We start from the raw sequence: 20,713 nt of genomic DNA on the forward strand, positions 1-20,713 counted from the left end.
GTTAGAGATTATTACATCTGACCATCCCTAGGATGCACAGCTGCTTGGCTTAGCCAAGGCACTAATTACCCAGGAGGTGATGTGCTGATTCAGCTCAAACCCAGGGGATGTGACTGCTCTGGGTGGCCAAGCCAGTTTTTCCCTAAGATGCAAGGCACTGCTTCTGCTAAAGCGCAGGGGAGCATGGCTGTTCTAGATGGCCAAGGCACCATTTCCCAGGAGGCAGGGTACAGATTCAGCTCACACACTGGAGGAGCATGACTGCTCTGGGTGGCCAAGGTACTGTATTTCCAGGAGGCAGGTTGCCACTTCAGCTCAGCCACAAGGGGCAGGGTGTGACCAGGTGTTTACTTCTGTTCTCTGTGGCCGTCCTGGGTTTCTGTGCTTCGCAGGATTTCTGCTACTCCTTTGATGTACTCAAGTGCTCTACTTTGGTTACTTTAATCAAAATGTAGTTGTTTATTGTTTTGACTGTCTTTCCGAGGTAAGGAAACCAGAACTAAAAACCCTAGAAGAAAACCTAGGCAATACCATTGCCTAGGTAGATGGAGTGGCTCTGCCAGGGCACCATTTTCCCGGGAGGCATTGCATGCTTCAGCCCTGGTCCCGAGGGGCAGGTCACAGCTGTAACTGGGAGAGGTACATGTGGTGGCTCCATTGCAACTTGGCCCCATGGAAGAGGATGTAGCAGCAGTTTGGCTCATTGATGGTGGTCCACTAGGCAGGGGTGGTTGAGCACTGGAATGGGAGGGTACTGCAGCCACTCATCCCTGGAGCAGGACACCCTCTAGCAGTAGTTCCAGTTCCAAGAAGGCATAGCACAGTAGCTGTTTGACCACAGTGGGTGAGGTACAGTGTCAGCTCCTGTTCTGGGGGAAGCACAGCTGTGTAGACTCAACTGGGCTTACTGCCTGTGAGGACATTTTCCCACATGGGGAAGTCCCTCCTGGTTCTAGCTGCTCCTGGATGGGAAATGGGGTGGTGGAGGCCAAGTGTTTACTTCTGTTCCCTGTGGCCATCCTGGGTTTCTGTGCTTTACAGGGTTTCTGCTACTCCTTTGAGGTACTCAAGTGTTCTCCTTTGGTTACTTTAATCAAAATCTAGTTGTTTATTGTTTTGACTGTCTTTCTGGGGTGAGAAGACCAGAACTAAGGGCTTCTAGTTGGCTGTCTTGCTAACATTACTCTCGAATTGCAGTATTTTGAATTTGGGCCATTCTAATAGGTGAGTAGTGATGTCTCATTTTTATTTAAATTTTCAATTGCATAATGGCCTGTGGTATTGAACATCTTTTCATATCCTTACTTGCCATCAGTGTATCTTGGGTGCGATGTCTGTTCATGTATTTATTTTATTTTATTTTTTACCACTTTTTTATTATTATACTTTAAGTTCTGGGATACATGTATTTCTCCTAATGCTATCCCTCCCTCAGCCTCCCCACCCCCGACAGGCCCCAGTGTGTGATGTTCCCCTCCCTGCGTCCATGTGTTCTCATTGTTCAGCTCCCACTTATGAGTGAGAACATGCAGTGTTTGGTTTTCTGTTCCTGTGTTAGTTTGCTGAGAATGATGGTTTCCAGCTTCATCCATGTCCCTGCAAAGGACATGAACTCATTTTTTATGCCTGCATACTATTCCGTGGTGTATATGTGCCACATTTTCTTTATCCAGTCTATCATTGATGGGCATTTGGGTTGGTTCCAAATCTTTGCTATTGTGAACAGTGCTGCAGCAAACATACGTGTGCACGTGTCTTTATAGTAGAATGATTTATAATCTTTTGGGTTTATACCCAGTAATGGGATGACTGGGTCAAATGGTATTTCTGGTTCTAAATCCTTGAGGAATCGCCACACTGTCTTCCACAATGGTGAACTAATTTATACTCCCACCAACAGTGTAAAAGCATTCCTATTTCTCCACATCCTCTCCAGTACCTATTATTTCCTGACTTCTTTTTAATGATTGCCATTCTAACTGGCATGAGATGGTATCTCATTGTGGTTTTGGTTTGCATTTCTCTAATGACCAGTGATGATGAGCTTTTTTTTTTTCATATGTCTGTTGGCCGCATAAATGTCTTCTTTTGAGAAGTGTCTGTTCATATCCTTCGCCCACTTTTTGATGGGGTTGTTTGTTTGTTTTTTTCTTGTCAATTTGTTAAAGTTCCTTGTAGATTCTGGATAACAGAAATCCAGGATGGCCACAGAGAACAGAAGTAAACACCTGGCCTCCACCACCCCGTTTCCCATCCAGGAGCAGCTAGAACCAGGAGGGACTTCCCCATGTGGGAAAATGTCCTCACAGGCAGTAAGCCCAGTTGAGTCCACACAGCTGTGCTTCCCCCAGAATAGGAGCTGACACTGTACCTCACCCACTGTGGTCAAACAGCTACTGTGCTATGCCTTCTTGGAACTGGAACTACTGCTAGAGGGTGTCCTGCTCCAGGGATGAGTGGCTGCAGTACCCTCCCATTCCAGTGCTCAACCACCCCTGCCTAGTGGACCACCATCAATGAGCCAAACTGCTGCTACATCCTCTTCCATGGGGCCAAGTTGCAATGGAGCCATCACCTTTTTTTTTTTTTTTAACTTAGATGTTCAATTGTCCCACCATTTGTTGAAATGACTATTGCATTGCTTTTGCTCCTTGGTCAATTATCATTTCCATGTCCATGGGATCAATGATCAGTTGAATATATTGATGTGGATGTACTTCTGGGCTTTCTGTTTTGTTCCATTGATCTATTTGTCTGTTGTTTCACCAACACTTCACCATCTCGATTAATAAAGATTTATACTAAGTCTTGAATTCAGGTAGCGTTTCAACAGGGAGTCTACCTCTCCCAGTTACAGCTGTGCCCTACCCCTCGGGACCTGGGCTGAAGCAAGCAATGCCTCCTGGGAAGATGGTACCAAAACAGATATATAGACCAATGGAACAGAACAGAGGCCTCAGAAATAACACCACACATCTACAACCATCTGATCTTTGACAAACCTGACAAAAACAAGCAATGGGGAAAGGATTTCCTATTTAATAAATGGTGTTAGGAAAACTGGCTAGCCATATGCAGAAAACTGAAACTGGGCCCCTTCTTACACCTTACACAAAAATTCACTCAAGTTGGATTAAAGACTAAAATGTAAGACCTAAAACTACAAAAACCCTAGAAGAAAATCTAGGCAATACCATTCAGGACATAGGCATGGGCAAAGACTTCATGACTAAAACACCAAAAGCAATGGTAACAATAGCCAAAATTGACAAAAGGGATCTAATTAAACTGAAGAGCTTCTGCACAGCAAAAGAAACTATCATCAGAGCGAACAGACAACCTACAGAATGGGAGAAAATTTTTTGTTCAGGTCTTTTCCCATTTTGAAATTGGGTTGTTTGCTTTCTTACTGTTGAATTTTAAGAGTTCTTTGTATATTTTGGACAACTGTCCTTTATTATATACATATTTTGTAAGTATTTTATCCCCGTCTTTGCCTTTTCTTCTCATTCTCTTCACTTATTTCACAGAGCAGAAGTTTTTAATTTTTATGAAGTTCAGCCTATCAGTTTTCTTTTTTGTGTCATGGCTTTAATGTTGTACCTAAAACGTCATTCCCCTACCCAACATCACCTTGATTTTCTCCCATACTTTCTTTTAGGAATTCTACAGTTTTGCATTTTACTTTAGTTTTATGATCCATTATGAGCTAATTATTGTGAAGGGTGTGGAGGTGTGGGTTTGTCCCCACACCTTTTTTTTTTTTTTTAATTTAGATGTTCATTTGTCCCACCATTTGTTGAAATGACTGTTGCATTGCTTTTGTTCCTTGGTCAATTATCATTTCCATGTCCATGGGATCAATGTTCAGTTGAATATATTGATGTGGATGTACTTCTGGGCTTTCTGTTTTGTTCCATTGATCTATTTGTCTGTTGTTTCACCAATACTTCACCGTCTTGATTAATAAAGATTTATACTAAGTCTTGAAGTGAGGTAGTGTCAGTAATCCAGCTTTATTCTCCTTCACTTTTGAGTTGGCTATACTGTTTTATTTATTTATTTATTGCCTTTCTGTATGAACTTTGAGATCACTTTGTGGATATTCAGAAAATTACTTGAAGAGATTTTGGTGGCAATTAGGTTGAATCTATAGACCTAGTTTGAAAAAAATGGTATCTTGACAATATTTGCTCTATTGATAAATGTGGACTCTCTCTCCATTTATTTAGTCTTTGACAGCTTTCATCAGAGTTTTGTATTATTTCTCATATTGTATATATATCTTGTTAGATTTATACCTAAGTATTTAATTTTGAGGATGGTAATATAAATAATATTGTGTTTTAATTTCAAGTTCCATTTGTTTATTGCTGATTTATAAAAAAGCAATTGACTTTTGGAGTATGAACATTGTATTCTGCAACCTTGCTATAATTGCCTATTAGTTCCAGGTGTTTTTTAATAGATCCTTCTAGACTATCTACATAGAAAATAATGTTATCTGCAAACAGTTTATTTCTTCCTAATGCTTTTTCTTCATCTATTTATATAATCATGTGCTTCTTTTTTCTTTTTTAGCTTTTTGATATAATTAATTATAATAATCGATTCTCTAGTGATGAACCAGCCTTGCATACTTGGGAAAAATCGTATCTGGTTGTGGGTATAATTCCTTTTATACTTTGTTGGATTTAATTTGCTTACATTTTACTGAGGATTTTTGAATCTATGTTTATGAGAGATATTAGCCTGTTATTTTCTTTTCTTAAAATATCTTTGGCTGGTTTTGATACTATGTAATGTTGAATTCATAGAGTGATTTAGGAAGTATTCCATCTTCTTCTGTCTTCTTGAAGTAATTATAGAGAATTGGTACAATTTTCTTCTGAAGTATATAATGGGATTTACCAGTGAACTTATCTGAATACAATGCTTTCTGTTTGGGAAGTTTATTAATGTTTAATAAATTTCTTTAATAGATATTGGTTTATTCAGATTGTTTCTTTTTGTATGAATTGGTCTATTTCATCTAGTTTTTCAAATTTGTGAAATTCTAAATTTGTGAAATTAGATTTGTTTATAGTATTCCTTTATTATCCTTTCCATGTCCATTGGATCTGTAGTAATGACTTATCTTTTATTTCTGATATTAGTAATTTGTGTTTTCTCTCTCTTACCCTTCAACCCCACAGTTATCATGGCTAAAAGTTTATAACTTTTATTGATCTACTCAAATAAACAGCTTTTGGTTTTATTGATTTTCTGTTGTTTCATTAATTTCTGGTTTAATTTTTATTATTTCCTTTCTGCTGCTTACTTTGGACTTAATTACTCTTCTTTTTCTAATTTCCTAAGGTAGAAACTTGGAGAATTGATCTAAGATCTTTCTCATTTTCTGGTAAAAGTATTCAATGCTATAAATTTCTAAGCACTGCTTGCACTGTATCCCACAAATGTTGATAAGTTGCATTTTCATTTTCATTTAGTTCAAAATATTTAAAAAATTTTCCCAGCTTTACTGACATATGTCATCTTTTTTATGTTGCTATAACAGTACACCAGAGACTAGGTAATTTATAAATAAAATATATGTATTTGGCACACAATTCTGATGGTTCAGATTTCAAGATTGGGCATCTGTATTTGGTGAGGGCCTCTTGCTGCTTCAGCTTATAGCAGAAAGTGGAAAGGGAGTGGGCATGTGCAAAGAGATCACATGGCAGATGAGAGAGGAAGCCAAACTCACTTTTATAACGATGCACTTTCTAGTAACTTATTCAGTCCTATGAGAATGACAACTCACTCCTAGAAAAGGGCACTAATCTATGTATAAGGAATCTGCCTCAATGATCCAAACATCTACCACTGGGCCCCATCTCCCAACATACCACACTGGGGATCAAATTCCAACATACGTTTTTGGTAGGGTCAAACTATATCCAAACCTTAGCAACATATAATTGAAAATTATTGTATAGGTTCAGAGTGTATAACATGACATTTTTGGATGTGTATACACAGAAAATGATTATCAAAATCAAGCTAATTGATATATCCATCACCTTAAATAGCTATCTTTTTCGTATTTGTGAGTCTGGTGAGAATACTTAAGATCTACCCTCTTAGTAAGATATAAGTATACAATATATTATTATTAACTATTGTCACCATGACAGATACTTGGTCTCTTTTATTCAACTTATATTAATAACCAAAGTTTGTCCTCTTTGACCAACATCTACCCATTTTCCAACCCCCAACCTCTGGTAACCACCCTTCTGCTCTGTTTCTATGAATTTAATTTTTATAGAAAGTTTTAAAAAATATTTTAATATCCCTTAAGATTTCTTTATTGACCCATGTGGTATTTAGAAGTGGGTTGTTTACTCTCAAAATATTTGAGGATTTTCTAGCTGTCTTTCTATTACTGATTTCTAGCTTAACTTCATTGTGGTCTGAAATAAGACAATGTGTGATTTTTATTCTTTTAAAATTGTTGAGGTGTGTTTTATTGCCCAGAATGTGGCCTGTGTTGATGAATGCTCAGTGCAAGCTTGAGAAGTACATGTGATCTGCTGCTATTGGATATAGCAGTGCATAAATGACAATTATATCTAGTTGACTGATGGTAGTGTTGATTCTATGTCTTTACTATTAATAATATTCTGCTTTCTGGATCTGTCCATTTTGAATAGAGGAGGTTTAAAGTCTCCAACTATAATAGTGGGTTTAACTTTTTCTCCTTATAGTTCTATCAGTTTTTATTTTATATTTTTGATGCTCTGTTTTTAAGTGCCTAAACGTTAAGGATGGTTATACCTTCTTACTATATTGACCTTTTTATCGTTATGTAATACCCCTACGTATCCCTAATAAATTTCCTTGCTCTTAATTCGTATGTTTGTTGGCTGCATAAATGTCTTCTTTTGCAAAGTGTCTGTTAATATCCTTCGCTCACTTTCTGGTATTTTTGAAATTAATAGAGCTATTCCTGTTTGCTTTCTGTTTTGTTTGCTTGTTTGTTTAGAGACAGAGCCTTGCTTTGTCACACAGTGTGGAGTACAGTGGTTCCATCATAGCTTACTGATGCCTCGAACTTTTGGTCTCAAGCAATACTCTCACCTCAGCCTCTGGAGAAGCTGTGACTATAGGTGTACACCACCATGCCTAGTTGATTCTGTTGTACTTGTTGAGATAGGGGTCTCCCTATTTTGCCCAGGCTAGTCTTGAACACCTGGCCTCAAGCAATCCTCCTGCCTTGGCCTGACAACTTTTTCGGATTACAGGCATAAGCCGCTGCACTTTGCCTTTTTTCTTTTAAATAGTTGAGCATGGTATATCTTTCTTCAACCTTTACTTTCAATGCATATGTGTATTATTTAGCATAGGTTTCTTGTAGAAAACATATAGCTGAGACTTCTTTTTGATTCTCAGTCATTACTACTTCAAATATTGCTTCTATTCTTTTCTCTATTTATTCTCCTGATAGTCTTATTACACATATGTTACACTTTTTGTAACTGTCTTACAGTTTCTAGTCCGTTTTTTCAAAAAAAATTTTTTCAGTTTTGGAAATTTCTATTACAATATCCCCAAGCTCATAAATTCTTTCAACTGTGTCCAGTCTACTAATGAGCCCATCGAAGAGATTCTTTATGTTTGTCACAGTGTGCTGTTGTTTAAATGTTTGTTTCCACCAAAGCTCATGGTGAAACTTAATCCCTATTGTAATAGAAATAAGGGGTGGGAAATACGACTATGGTATTCACTAAGTGGGACCTTTGGGAGGTAATTAGGATTAGAGGAGGTCATGAGGAGGGGTGGTATTTAGTGGCTTTATAGGAGTAGAAAGAGAAACCTGAGCCAGCACACTCAGCCTCCTCACCACATGATGCCCTGTACCACCTCAGCCCTCTGCATTGTGTCCCCACCAAGAAGAAGGCCCTTGCCAAATGTGCCCTACTTGACCTTGGACTTCCCAGCCCCCAGAACTGTAAGAAATATATCACTTTTCTTTGTAAATTTGCCAATCTCTCCAAGTATTCAGTTACAGCAACAAAAAACTAGACACGATGTCTTTGATCTCTTGCATTTCTTTTGGATTTTTTGATTATTTCTTAAAATTTTCGTGTCTCTGCTTACATTATGCATCTGTTCTTGCATGTTGTCTATTTTTTAAATAAAAAGCCTGAGCCCATTACTCATAGTTTTGTTTGTTTGTTTAAATTTCTGGTTGGTTAATGCTAACATTCCTTCCATATCTGATCCTGGTTCTGATGCTTGTTCAATCTCTTCAAACTATCTATTTTTCCTTTTATCCTGCATTGCAATTTTTTGTTGAGAAGTGAACATGGTGTTTTAGGAAAAAAAGGAGCTGCACTAAACATGTCTTTTTTAATGTAGTAGTAAGATGTGTGGAAAAGAAAGTATATTATAGTCCTATGATTTGGTTTCAGCCTTTAGATGAGCTTATGTCCCTGGTTGTGAATTTCACTAGTAAAGAGCAAGATTTGTCCCCTCTTAGGTGGGGCCGAATGGCTAGAGTGAGCTAAAATTGGGTATCTTTCTTCCTCCACATGGAAAGATGTAGCAGGCTGGAACTGGATATTTTTCTTCTCTGAGGTAGGGTAGTCTCTGAGAAAGTCACAGCAGCTTAGAGTCCAATAATAGTTTATCTTGGAGGGCAGGCCTCGACTAGAAGAACAGGATGCTCTGGCATATTTCAAAGTGGTTCCTTTCCCCTCCTCCTGCTGGAAGCATAAGGGGATTTTTCTCTGATATTTACTGTGTGGGGTTCCTCCTATGACTGAGTCCATCCCCTGATTTTTAACCCTCAGAGTTATTCACACTGAGTTTCCAAAAATCCATCAATCACAGTTTAGGTTTTCCTACCCAGGCACATGTTCCCATGGAGGTTTCTGTTCATGGATTTCTCCTCTAATAAATTACAATTCTCTTTACTTGCCTGTCTGCCTTTCTAATTTGTACAGGCAGCAATATTCCCTGTGATCTTACCCTCTGATGTATTTAAGAAGAGTTGAACATTTTTAAAGTTTGTTTATTTTTAACTTATTGTTAGCATAGTGTGGCAAATTTCAAGCATCTAATATGCTGGTCCAGAAAGTCCAGCCATAAAACTTTAGGTTAAAGGCCTCTTTGCTTTCAGTATCATTTGAAAGCAGTTATGCTCAATAATCTTTGTACATAAGTTACTTTTAAATTAAATTAACTTCATATATATTTCACTTTTGACATTAAGTAGTGAATAATATCTTCATAAACACCACAATCAGACTAATAAACAGTTACCAATTGCAAATATTAAGACACAGTTTACAAAATGCTAATTGAAGCCCTACAGTTCTGGGATTAAAACCAAAAAGATACTATTAAAAAGGGACAAGAGGAGTATGTATCTGGAAAGAAATGCAGTTTGCAGAGATGAGCAAAATTGAATTCCTATTATCCAAGTTAATGATGGCATGCATGGATCTTCTAGAATGATAAAGGGTTATAAAAAAATTGATGGACAATAATTAGCATAATCCTATGTTTCAGTGTGTCAGGAACAGTCCCAGTCTGCACCTGTTTCTTAAGCATATTTATTAATAGCATCCCTGATTTGATTTATACTTTAAATTTTAGGATTACCTTAGTAACATTTGACACCTATAAAATAATAACCTAGTGTCATGAAACCCATTTTTATGAAAGACTACAGAAGAAAGTGTTGATATATTAGAGAAACTATTAATTCTGTAGGTTAATGGAGCATGTTTTGGGGTGATTTCAGTATCTTCCATCCGTTTCAGTAACATCAGCTGCTGCTGATGAACAAAGATACATCATCTATTATTTTTGAGCTATAGATCCAGTTTTCTAGTTGCTTCCTGGACATTTTCACTTTGATGTTTTACAGCATCACTGATACTAAGTCCCAAAGGAGTATTTTTTCCCATATTTGCCTTCATTATTACTGTTAATGTCATTATCATTCATTACCCACTTAAACCATTAACGTGTGGCACATGAACTTCTCCCTGTCTCTCTCCCTTAGAACAAAAGGATCACTATGCCTTTACTCTAAAATGTCTCAGAACTGCTTTTGTTTAGACCCTCGTTTTTTTGTCCCAAAATGTAGATTTTTTTCTACATCTTCCTAACTCTACCACCAATTCCATATATTACATAACTTTCTAAAATAGATCATATCATACTCCTACTTGAAATCTTGAATATTTTCCCATTGCTTTTAGCATCTTAAGCCATACTCCTGGGCACAGCATAGCAGGTCCTTCATAATATGGCCCAAACCCATTTTCATCTTGTACCTCTTCCCACTGCCCACAGCTCTCACAAAACAGAGCTGCAATTATTCTCAAGAAAAGATTCACATTTTCATGTCTATGCTTCTATCCACATGGAAATTGATCCTGGATATGACACCCCTTTCTCCAACTAACAATGTTATTTCATCCACCATATATATTCTTGTTTAGGAAGAATTTCCCTAACACTGCCAGCTGACTTTGTGTCTTCCTTGTGCATGGTCTCCTAGTACAGTATTCATAATTTTGCCATCGCTGTTAGCTCACTGTATTGTATTTATTTACTTACTCATTCTGCTTCCTCAGAGAGAAAGGCAGCCTCACAAGTGATGTGAGCTTCATTTTTGTCTTCAGCAATTGACATAGTGTCTAACCATAAGCAGGTTCTCAATGAAGTTCTTTATTATTAAAATAAATTAATCTTCATTGTTTTATTGTTTACATAATAACATAAAATTGAAAGGCTAGGACAGTTGCTGGAAGGTTAACTGGAGGTTCATAATGACCTTTCAAAGGTTCACACTGCTTACCTTGTACAAGGAAAGAACCAGAAGAAAGTTCTGCATTGTTGATAAGAAGCAAGAAATCAGGATTCTTTCTAATCTCCTACTGTGGATAAGAATTACAAAAGGTTTGTGTAGCATGATATCCAGGACATAAAGGATACTCACTACATGGCAGCCAAGAGAAACTTTTAAAAACTAGAGCCTAGGTTAAATCATTGATTATTGGCAGATATGATTTCAAATTATATTTTTAGGCAACAGATGCAACTTATTAATAATTTAATGCTGTAGCAAAGAACTACTGAAAATGAATCAAACAGAAACTCACCCCCTTAGGGTATAATCTAGGGTTGGTATATATTTAGTTCAGTCTGCTTTCTCTAACCACAGAATCTTTAATATTTCTATAATGCTGTATGCTAACCAAAGTGTATGCATGTTTCTTTGCAAAGGTGAACCTCTTGACAGCTTTGGAAAGTGGCTAGGACAAGTGTAACTTTCTTGGTTAGAAGGGAACTGAGTCACAACACAGGAAAAGCTCAAGATCACAGAGCAAGCGAATGACAAAATTGGGAAAAGTGCTTATCTTGTTTTTATTCCAATTTCCTTTCTTCATTTAATGTTATTTCATTCAAAATAACACAAAAAAAGAGCTTTTACAAAATGATGAGCCATTTAAAAAACTTCGCTTTTGCTTGCAGTGTCTAAGACAGGAAACAGGATTAATACATGTAAGTCATGTTTAAACTACAGATGTTTTAAAAAAGGGCATTTTGGATGACTCTCAGTTAAACTAAAAATTCAGTTAAAGTAATCTATTCTGGCTGGTTAGGTTTTTACAGTAATAACAACTACAATAAGACCTGACCTTGAATTTCCACAGTGTCTTTCTTTTCCAGAGTTCGAAATGCCATCACAAAAGTGATCTGACATGCTAGTGATGGGACTGAGAGCATTTGTTGTAGAGAATATCTATTCAGAGTAGGCTGGGCCTGCTGTTGACTCTTAAAATTAAGATAATCAATGAATCTGCATTGTGGCTCATTCACTGTCATGCTCAGCAGCAACCTTCATCTGGAGGCATTTAATTCATTTAGTGTTCTAAATATATCATATGCTGTACAAGCCATTTTATAAAAGGAATTCTATGAACTCTACATTAAGCCTTATATTCCTACCAATGCAATATAAATATTAAGGATTTTCTTCCTACTTGTCATGCTAAAGCTAGTGCTAAATGCTTTAGTTAGCAAGTAATATTGAGACACCAAAACACTTAATTTAATACAGGTAACCTTATTTCCTGAGATACTAAACACAGATAAACTTTTCTTTTAACCCCTCAGCTAATTCTTTCTGCCACCCATTCTAACCAGGGAGCATATTAATTACTCTCATTCATCATAAGTTTGGCCTTATGAATAAATAATACATCTACTTTTCTCTAAAAAATGTAATAACTTTTAAGTCTTTCCAAGAAGAGGGTTCCCATCCTTCCTTTAGTTGGAGACACAACCCCATTGACTTAGACGGAAGATCCTAGTGTAACAAGCACATTGTGTTCATTGACTTGCTTGGCCAACTGAACAATCCTTCGCATTCATCAAGCAAACTTGGCCCATACGTGAATATGGGCACCAGCAAACCTGGCCTCTGTGGAGGATTATAAGGGAATTTCAGATGATTGGTATTCTGCTTCAGTTTAATCACATCGCTCTAGTTTGGAGGTCAGGTCCTGAGTCAATTAAATTACTTTTGCAAAGTCACAGCAACTGTAGATTTTTTTCCCAAGATTTAAAATAGTGCTGACTACAGAGTAACTAAATAGAAAATAAGTTGTAATAACAATAACAAACTGAGAATTGGAGTGAGGAATGAGTGAAAAATGCAACTAAATAATCAGGCATTCAAGCAGCAGTTTTAAAAATAAAATCGTATGGCCATTTTATATGCCCATTTCATTCTTCTTTGCAGCTATCATTACATATATTCCTGTTATATAAAATATTGGTCACATGGAAAACATGTATATACATTTAAACATATAATATGTTTGAAATAAAATTTAATGAAGTCCCAGAAAATGTTTTATCAGATTCTGAGGCTTTTGGAAGTGTATTCCCAGTGGGAAAGGAAGATGTTAGAAGGCTTTTTGTTTAAACTGTTAAAATTCCAGGATTCTTTCATGAAATGACAGCTAGAACTTTGAACAGAGATCAGATTTCTTGGCAGAATCTTCAAACTGGAATATGCCTGGGAAGTTCCCTTGATAGCAAAAGTTGTAACCGATCTTGTGACTGAATTTCTGAGAGTTTGAAATATATTTGCTGAGTGTTATTGTCTGTACCGACAATATTATTAAGATATGGCAAGTTTATAACTAGATTAACTTCTAGAATAGAAAGACCTGCAAGTGGCAAAAATCACTGTCCATGATCAGTTTCAAAAAAAGTTTGTTTAAAATTACCTCCTGCTTTAATCATTTAAAAGAAATGAGAGGATAGCAAAGGAAAGGAAAGAGGAAAAAGTACCCATAAGCCAGAAATGTATCCATAAGTTTCATTAGCTATTTCACAGCCATATTATTGCTTCCCTTAATGCTAGTCATAAAAATGAAGAAAGTTGCTTTCCTTGTGGTGTAGTTAAGTAGTCAAAATTTGTACCCTCTCAATTTAAATTTATAATTGTTATTTAATCCTAAAAACTTATCTATGGTTACAAAATTGAGGAATACTGCATCACCACTAAGAATATTTTTGATTATCATCATTAGTACCATTGTCATTATTTTCTATCTGGTGAGATGGAGGAAGTAGCACTGCATAAAATCATAAAAGGACCTCTTTATGCTTTCTATTTCTCCTAGGCAGGTATTTATTATAATAAAGTGGACTTGCATATACAAACAGAAATCAACATCCTCTTAAAGATATCAATAAGAAAATCTATCATTAATCTGCTTTAGACCAATTATTCTCTATCAAATAGCATGTGAGCAATGCTGTGTTTTCATCACTTAGATTTTTTCATAGTCTGGGTTGGATTCTGTTCTAATCTTGCACAGTTAGAAGTTTTAATGGTTTCCTTATTATTGGTGCCATACATCTTTTCTCTTTTTCTTACTACCCTCCTTTAAAATAAAAAGTTACATCTGTTTATGATATTTATTGATATATAGGCACACATTTATATATAAATATATTATGAGAAATAAAAATAGTTAAACTATCCATGTGGCGTAAAATTTAGAAGATACAAAAGGATATTTATTAGAAAATAAGTCTATTTTTCTCCTTGCTCACCAGGCATCCAGATTCCCAGAAACTGTCATAAGTTTCTTGGATAATTTTTTTTAAAACTTTCAATGCATTTGCAAGCATAAATGTGTATGTAGTTATAGGTGAGTTTATACATTTTTAATACTCTCAGGCATTACACAGTTTTCAGTAGTGTGTATGTGTGTGTAATCATAGACACAGATTTTAGAGATGAGTCCCTAAAATAATCTAAAGATTTGTCTCGTTATTTTTAAAGTTGGCACAGCATTCCAATGTAAATATAACCTCAGTATTTTAAAGTGCTTTCATTTGTCCCATGATTCTTGCCCTAAATTGAGTCTTTCTTAAATTAAGACTGTGATTATTTTGTTTGCTCTATCTTTATAGAGGATCTCCCTCCAAATTTAATAAACTAATAGTTATATTTTTATTCTTAGATTTAAGGATTTACTGAGCATAAACTTTCATGTTGTTGAATATATTGTTGGTTGTCTACCCAATGGCCATCCCCTACCCCTTTTATTTCCTTTGTCTCATGATAGAAGCAGAAAATTCTGGCTACTCCTCTCTAGATTCCTGTAGGGCAGAAGTTAGCTATGTGAGCAAGCAAGTCCCAGTAAAAAGAATGTCTTCCAGGAAAGTTCTGGGAAGCACTGTTTTCAAAGCTAAATGAAATGGTGTGCATGAGGAAATCCATGATGATCTTATTTCTTTGAAAGATGCATGTGAATGAAATGCTTGGAACTACCTTGCGTCCTTGATGTGACAAGGCTGCAGATAGCATGATAAGGGTGTCTATGTGAAAAGAGGAACAAAGTTCTCTTTGAGTCACAATTCCACATTCATTTCACTTATCTCCAGATTTCTTGTTATGTGTGAAAAATAAACTTTATATGACTTTTAGTTGGACATTTTGTTACTAGCAAAGACATTTGAACTGACAATGTCTCTAACATACTGCTAAGCACTGTGCATATGCTCTTTGTATCTGTTTAAGATAGACACCATATTTTTCTGTATTACTCTTGTAGTTCTTTACTTGTTGAGTGTTGTTGTCTATTTTGTTGTTGTTGTTCTTGCTATCAAGGAATACCTGAATCTGGGTAATATATTTTTAAAAAGTGGCTTATTTGGCTTATAGTTCTGCAGGCTGTACAAAATACATGGCACCAGCCTCTGCTTGATTTCTGGTGAGGGCCTCAGGCTGCTTCCACTCATGGTAGAAGGCAAAGTGGAGCTGGCTGTGCAGAGATCACATGGTAAGAGAGGAAGCAAGCGAGATGGGGTTAGGTGCCAGACTCCTTTCAACAAACAGCTCTCTAGAGAGCACTTAGAGAACTAATAGCGGGAGAATGCACTCACCTCCAACAAGAAAGGGCATTAATCAATCTGTCACTGAGAGATCCAGTTCCATGACTCAGATCCAGTTCCATGACTCACACACCTCCCATTAGGCCTCACCTCCAATTTTGGGAATTAAATTTCAACATGAAATTTGGAGGGAATAAACATCTAAAGTATAGCATTACCTAACAGACATTTTTACTGGAATCTTGTGTTAAAAGTTACTTTGGTTGTGATCGCTTATAACCATTAGTGAATAATATCTGTCTTTATACTCTGTGATAAAATAAAGATAATAGCTATTAGCAGAACCACTGATGACTTTTTAATAACAGACTTTAAAATTCAAAAAATATTTATGAATAGGAGTAAAATATTGCTACATAAAATTTCATTCTCCCTAATTCTCTTTTTCTTGGCAAAAAGGCTGATTTCCCTTGTGAAATGAAAATGCCTAAGAAACATAAAAGACCATAATGACGTGTGGCTTTTTAAAATTGTGTTTTATGATACTAATGCATTAAGTGCAAGATAAGCTGCATTTATGGGGTTTCTTTTAGTATTTTGGAGAGACAATACTCATTAAAGGTCAATAACATTGCTTGTTTTTTAAAGAAATAATAGAATGTATTTTATGTCAGTCTTTTTCTTAAGAAATGGAATGAAGATATTAAGAAAAAATGTGATTTCAGTAAAAGTATATCTGACTTCTGTCTCCTGAATACCTATAGACTTTGGAAGAGATACCGAGCAGTGGTTTGGCCAGAAGTTCTGGCTAGGTACTCTCCAGCATGATGATATAAAACAGGAAGTGCTGACATGGCAAACCCCAGACAAGTCTTTTGGAAAAAGAAGAGTCAAGTCTCAGCCACAAAAATCAGCACATAGCATAAGGGCAGGGGCATCTGGATTTCTCCAAGAAGCCATGGCCAACCTCAGACAAGATTTGAATGGGGTATAGGTCAGAAACAAGAAAGTATGTCCTGGATGTTTACTGTGAATAATTCTATCTGCAGGCGCATAGATGACAAATGAACATGCTAGAGTGCAATAACAAAACACAGTCTAAGCAAAAAGGAATTCTGCATTCAGAAATTGACTTACGAAAGGATCATGCTTTATTGATAATTCTTCAGACCCTCACTTTATTCTGTTCTCTGAAATGGTAGAGATAAACAATGAAACAAAGCAAAATACAAGGAAATATATACCATATCTTATAATAAAAGTCAAAGTGAATAGCTACTCTACAAGATCCACTTCATGAGGAGCTGGATGGTAGCCTGTTCATCTAGAAAGAGGTCAGATGTAAACAACAAGGATTGTTGGATAAAAGTGCCATTGAATAATTTTAAAGGAAGAATTAGATGGGACTAATGCAGTCACTTCGTATTTGTTTGATAGTCATGAAGCTATAAAATTCACTGAGAAAGAATGCACAAACATTCTGTTGCAGTTAATTATGTGGCAGTACTATGAAAATAACTATTAAATTTTAGAGTCATAAATATTTTTACTGCTACAATTAGACAGTGGAAAAGAATTGTTACTATTCACTGGCATTCTTCAAAGTTAATCTCCATGATCCTGTTTTATAATGCATTTATGACAGCATAATCTCATCTCCACTATGTAAATTGAGTTGGATCTTATTTTCTTCTTTCATTTGCGGCACATTTTGCTGGTGGTGGCTGGATGAACGTTTAGGGGAAAGATGATTTCGTTGCCCTCCAGCCCTTGAATGTCTGGTATAGCACAGTCAGGGAATCGGTGTCACATTAAAGCAATTCTTATAATATAATCAAAGTTCTCGTGTTGTACTCTCCTTCAGATGAAACAAACTAATGAAATATATTGACCCTGTTCACGCACTTCTGAAGCAAAATGACTAAGAGGTATCGAGACGACATGAAATACATTGACATTGATTGTGAAGTCGGCATTTCCCAGTCACATTGGGGGCTGATTAAAGTGCCACATTGACAGCGTAGCCCCTTTTGAACAGGAAATTAATACCAGCTTGGTGGCAAAAAGATTCTTCTTCCAAAAGGAAACTTGCATCTTCTTTAATGCTTCTTAGTAGAAAAAAAAAAAGAGGTCACATATTTTACACTAGCATGGCCTTCAGTTTTCTTGTTATGAAATAATAATCAGGAATGTCAACACTGTAGTTATGTTTAAAAAAAATAGGATGCTGGCCTGTTGCAGTGGCTCATGCCTGTAATCCCAGCACTTGGAGGCTGAGGCAGGCAGATTGCCTGAGGTCAGGAGTTCGAGACCAGTCTGGCCAATATGGTGAAACCCCATCTCTACTAAAAATAATAAAAAATTAGTCGTGCCTGATGGTGTGTGCCTGTAATCCCAGCTACCCGGGAGGATGAGGCAGGGGAATTGCTTGAACCAGGGAGGTGCAGGTTGCAGTGAGCCGAGATCGCACCACTGCACTCCAGCCTGGGTGACAGAGCAAGACTCTGTCTCAAAAAAAAAAAAAAAAAAATTAGGATGCCTATTGTGTTTAATGTTTATTTTGGTTATGAATAATACTAACAAATGAAGAGACAAAATAGAAATTTTTGAATCTTTGACTAACTCATTTGAGTGGGAATTTAGTTTAAATACTAAAAGATTAAAAGATGAATATTATATAAATATGTAAGCTTTATTTCTTATAGGATAAGAAAAGAACATACATAATAATTCTTAAATTCTGGTTGTTTGATGTTATAGCCACACATTTAATTTCATTGGCAGTAAATTTCTGTTTGTAGAAGCTACCACTTACCACTGTTCTAGAATTCATAATGTAAAAGAATCTCCAAGATAAAGATCAAAGTGTGGACACACCTGATTTGCTAAGCGCTAACATCCTGTTCCCCCTTGTCGGGGGGAAGGAAATTATTACTCTAAGTTTCAGGTTTTCCATTGCTTCATTAACTTCCCTTCCACCCTTGTTTAATAATTCACTCAATAGATAATACAATGTTGGCATACCTTACCTTAGTAGATGAGTAACTGTTGGTTGTGTACGAGAGGCATTTTGCTAGGTGCTCTCTGGCAGAAGTTGTATGGGAGGGATGAGACAGATGAAAAAGGTGGCATGGGGAGGCGTGTGACTAGGGCTGTCTTTCTGAAAGTCCAGCCATGGTAAAATCAAAAAGTAGGCACGCAGGCCTGAGCTCCTGTTGCCTGAATCAGAACCCAGATTCAGCATTGTTCCTACATTATTTACCTTCCCCTTTGCTGACCTTTTGTTGCCGTCACTACTGTGCTACAAAAATTGGATGGCAGTTTCCATCTGTGGTTGTTCTCTTCTCTTGCCCTTTCCCGCAAAATGGCCTCTGGTTATAATTTGATAGTTAGTGTCACTGCGTGTAATAACAAAGAGAGTAAGTATTAGGAATCAATATTTCAGTCCACCCCCAGCCCCATTACGATTGCTCTCCACTTTGAGTAGATTTTATTTGGACCTCCTTGCTTCTCTTCTTACTAATTTGCTTTAAAAGCTCACTGTCTAGCTGATAAAAATGCCTGCTCTACTTCTAAATGCACACACATAAGCACAGAGAGCTGTTTTCTTCATCTGCTAATTTGTAATACTAGAGAGAAAATGAAAAATGATAAAAAAGAAAAAACTCAAAGGAAATACAGCTTCTTATTCTAGTTATGCCTTCAATACTTCCAGCCTTCAGAATTTAGATTCCACTCACACATAAGTTCAGGCTTCCCAGTATGAGTTGAGAGAATATAGTTGTTTTTTTTTTTTTTAAAGTGCAGTACAGCTGCTGTGAGGAGTGATACTAAAATATTCTGATAGTTATCCTTAGCTCTGACAGTTAAAACAAAATTTATTGTTGAGTTTCAGGAGTTCTCCATATATTCTGGATATTAATCTATTTTCTGATGTGTGAACTGCAAATATTATTATCTCCCATTCTGTGGGTTGCCTGTTTACTCTGTTGATATTGTCTTTTGATGTATAATTTTTAAAAGTTTTCATGAAGTTCAGTCTGTCTATTTTTTTCGTTGGTTGCCTGCACTTTTGGTGTCATAGCCAAGATCTCATTGTTAAATCTAATGACATGAAGCTTTCCCCCTGTGTTTTCTTCTAAGTCTTTTATAATTTAGCTCTTAGGAGCTAAATTAGGCTGTGGATCTATTTTGTGGACAAAGGACTTGATTAGTTGTTTCTCCAAAGATATACAAACAGCCAGAGAAGATACCAAAAGATGCTGAAAAACCACTAATCATGGGGGAATGCAAATCAAAACTATAAGATCCTACTTCACATCCGTTAGGATTGCTATCATAAAAAACATAAAATAGCAAGAGTTTGTGAGAACATGGAGAACTTGCAACCCTTATGCAATGCTGTGGGGAATGAAAAATGGTACAGCTGGGATGGAAAGCAGTATCGTGGTTTCTCAGAAAATTTAAATTAGAATTACCACATGATCCCTAATTTTCACCCCATAACCAAAAGTATTAAAATCGGGGACACTATATTTGTACCACCATGTTCATAGCAGCATTATTAGCAATAGCTGAAGGTAGAAGCAACCCAAGTGTCTGTCAGAAGATGATTAGATAAACAAAATGTGATCGTAGATAAAGTGGAATATTATACAGCCATAAAAAAGAAGGAAATTCTGACACATGCTACAATGTAGATGAAGCTCGAAGACATTGGGAAAAGTTAAATACGCCAGGGACAAATGTGGATGATAGCACCAAATGAAGTATTTGGAGTAAAGTCAGAAAGAGAAAGCAGAAGGGTGGTAGCTAGGAACTAAGGGGAAAAGTAATAAGAATTTATTGCTTAGTGGGTACAGAGATTCAGTTTTGTGAATGCACTTCATGCCATTGAGCTGTGTACTTAAAAATGATTAAAATGGTGAATTTTGTGTAACGTGTCTTTTAACACAATTTTAGAAATAAGCTGCAATTTAGATTTTGATGAATTCTAGGGCAGGAGAAAGGTTAGCTCTTTGGTTAATTAATCAATCAATAAATTCATTCTATACTCATTAAGTATATTACTAGATACACTAAATCTAAAGAATTTAAAATGTGAGATAAAATTGCTGTGCTCTGGGATCTTATACTCTGAAGAAGAATCAAAGAAGCAGTTACTAAATATAAAATTTGAAGATTATGGTATATACACTCCAGAGGCACCTGTAAAAGATGATCTGTTGATATAATAGAAAGCCTATCTTAATTTATTTTTAATATAATTTTTTATATATAACTCATA

The 20,713-nt window shown here is 36.3% G+C and overlaps 1 long non-coding RNA gene across 1 annotated transcript in view; it reads right to left on the reverse strand.

The window, feature by feature from the left end:
• LOC134757288 (uncharacterized) overlaps positions 1–18,235 on the reverse strand; it is a 45,836-nt gene extending 27,601 nt beyond the window's left edge. The window contains exons 1-3 of the long non-coding RNA XR_010131088.1: positions 18,150–18,235; positions 16,564–16,616; positions 10,862–10,940 (exon numbers count right to left, since the gene is read on the reverse strand). This is a non-coding gene — a long non-coding RNA (uncharacterized lncRNA). The remainder of the gene's footprint in view (positions 1–10,861; positions 10,941–16,563; positions 16,617–18,149) is intronic.
• Between the last annotated feature and the right edge of the window lie 2,478 nt (positions 18,236–20,713).

The sequence above is a fragment of the Gorilla gorilla genome, chromosome 16, assembly GCF_029281585.2.
Source record: "Gorilla gorilla gorilla isolate KB3781 chromosome 16, NHGRI_mGorGor1-v2.1_pri, whole genome shotgun sequence".
Classification (NCBI taxonomy): Eukaryota; Metazoa; Chordata; class Mammalia; order Primates; family Hominidae; genus Gorilla; species Gorilla gorilla.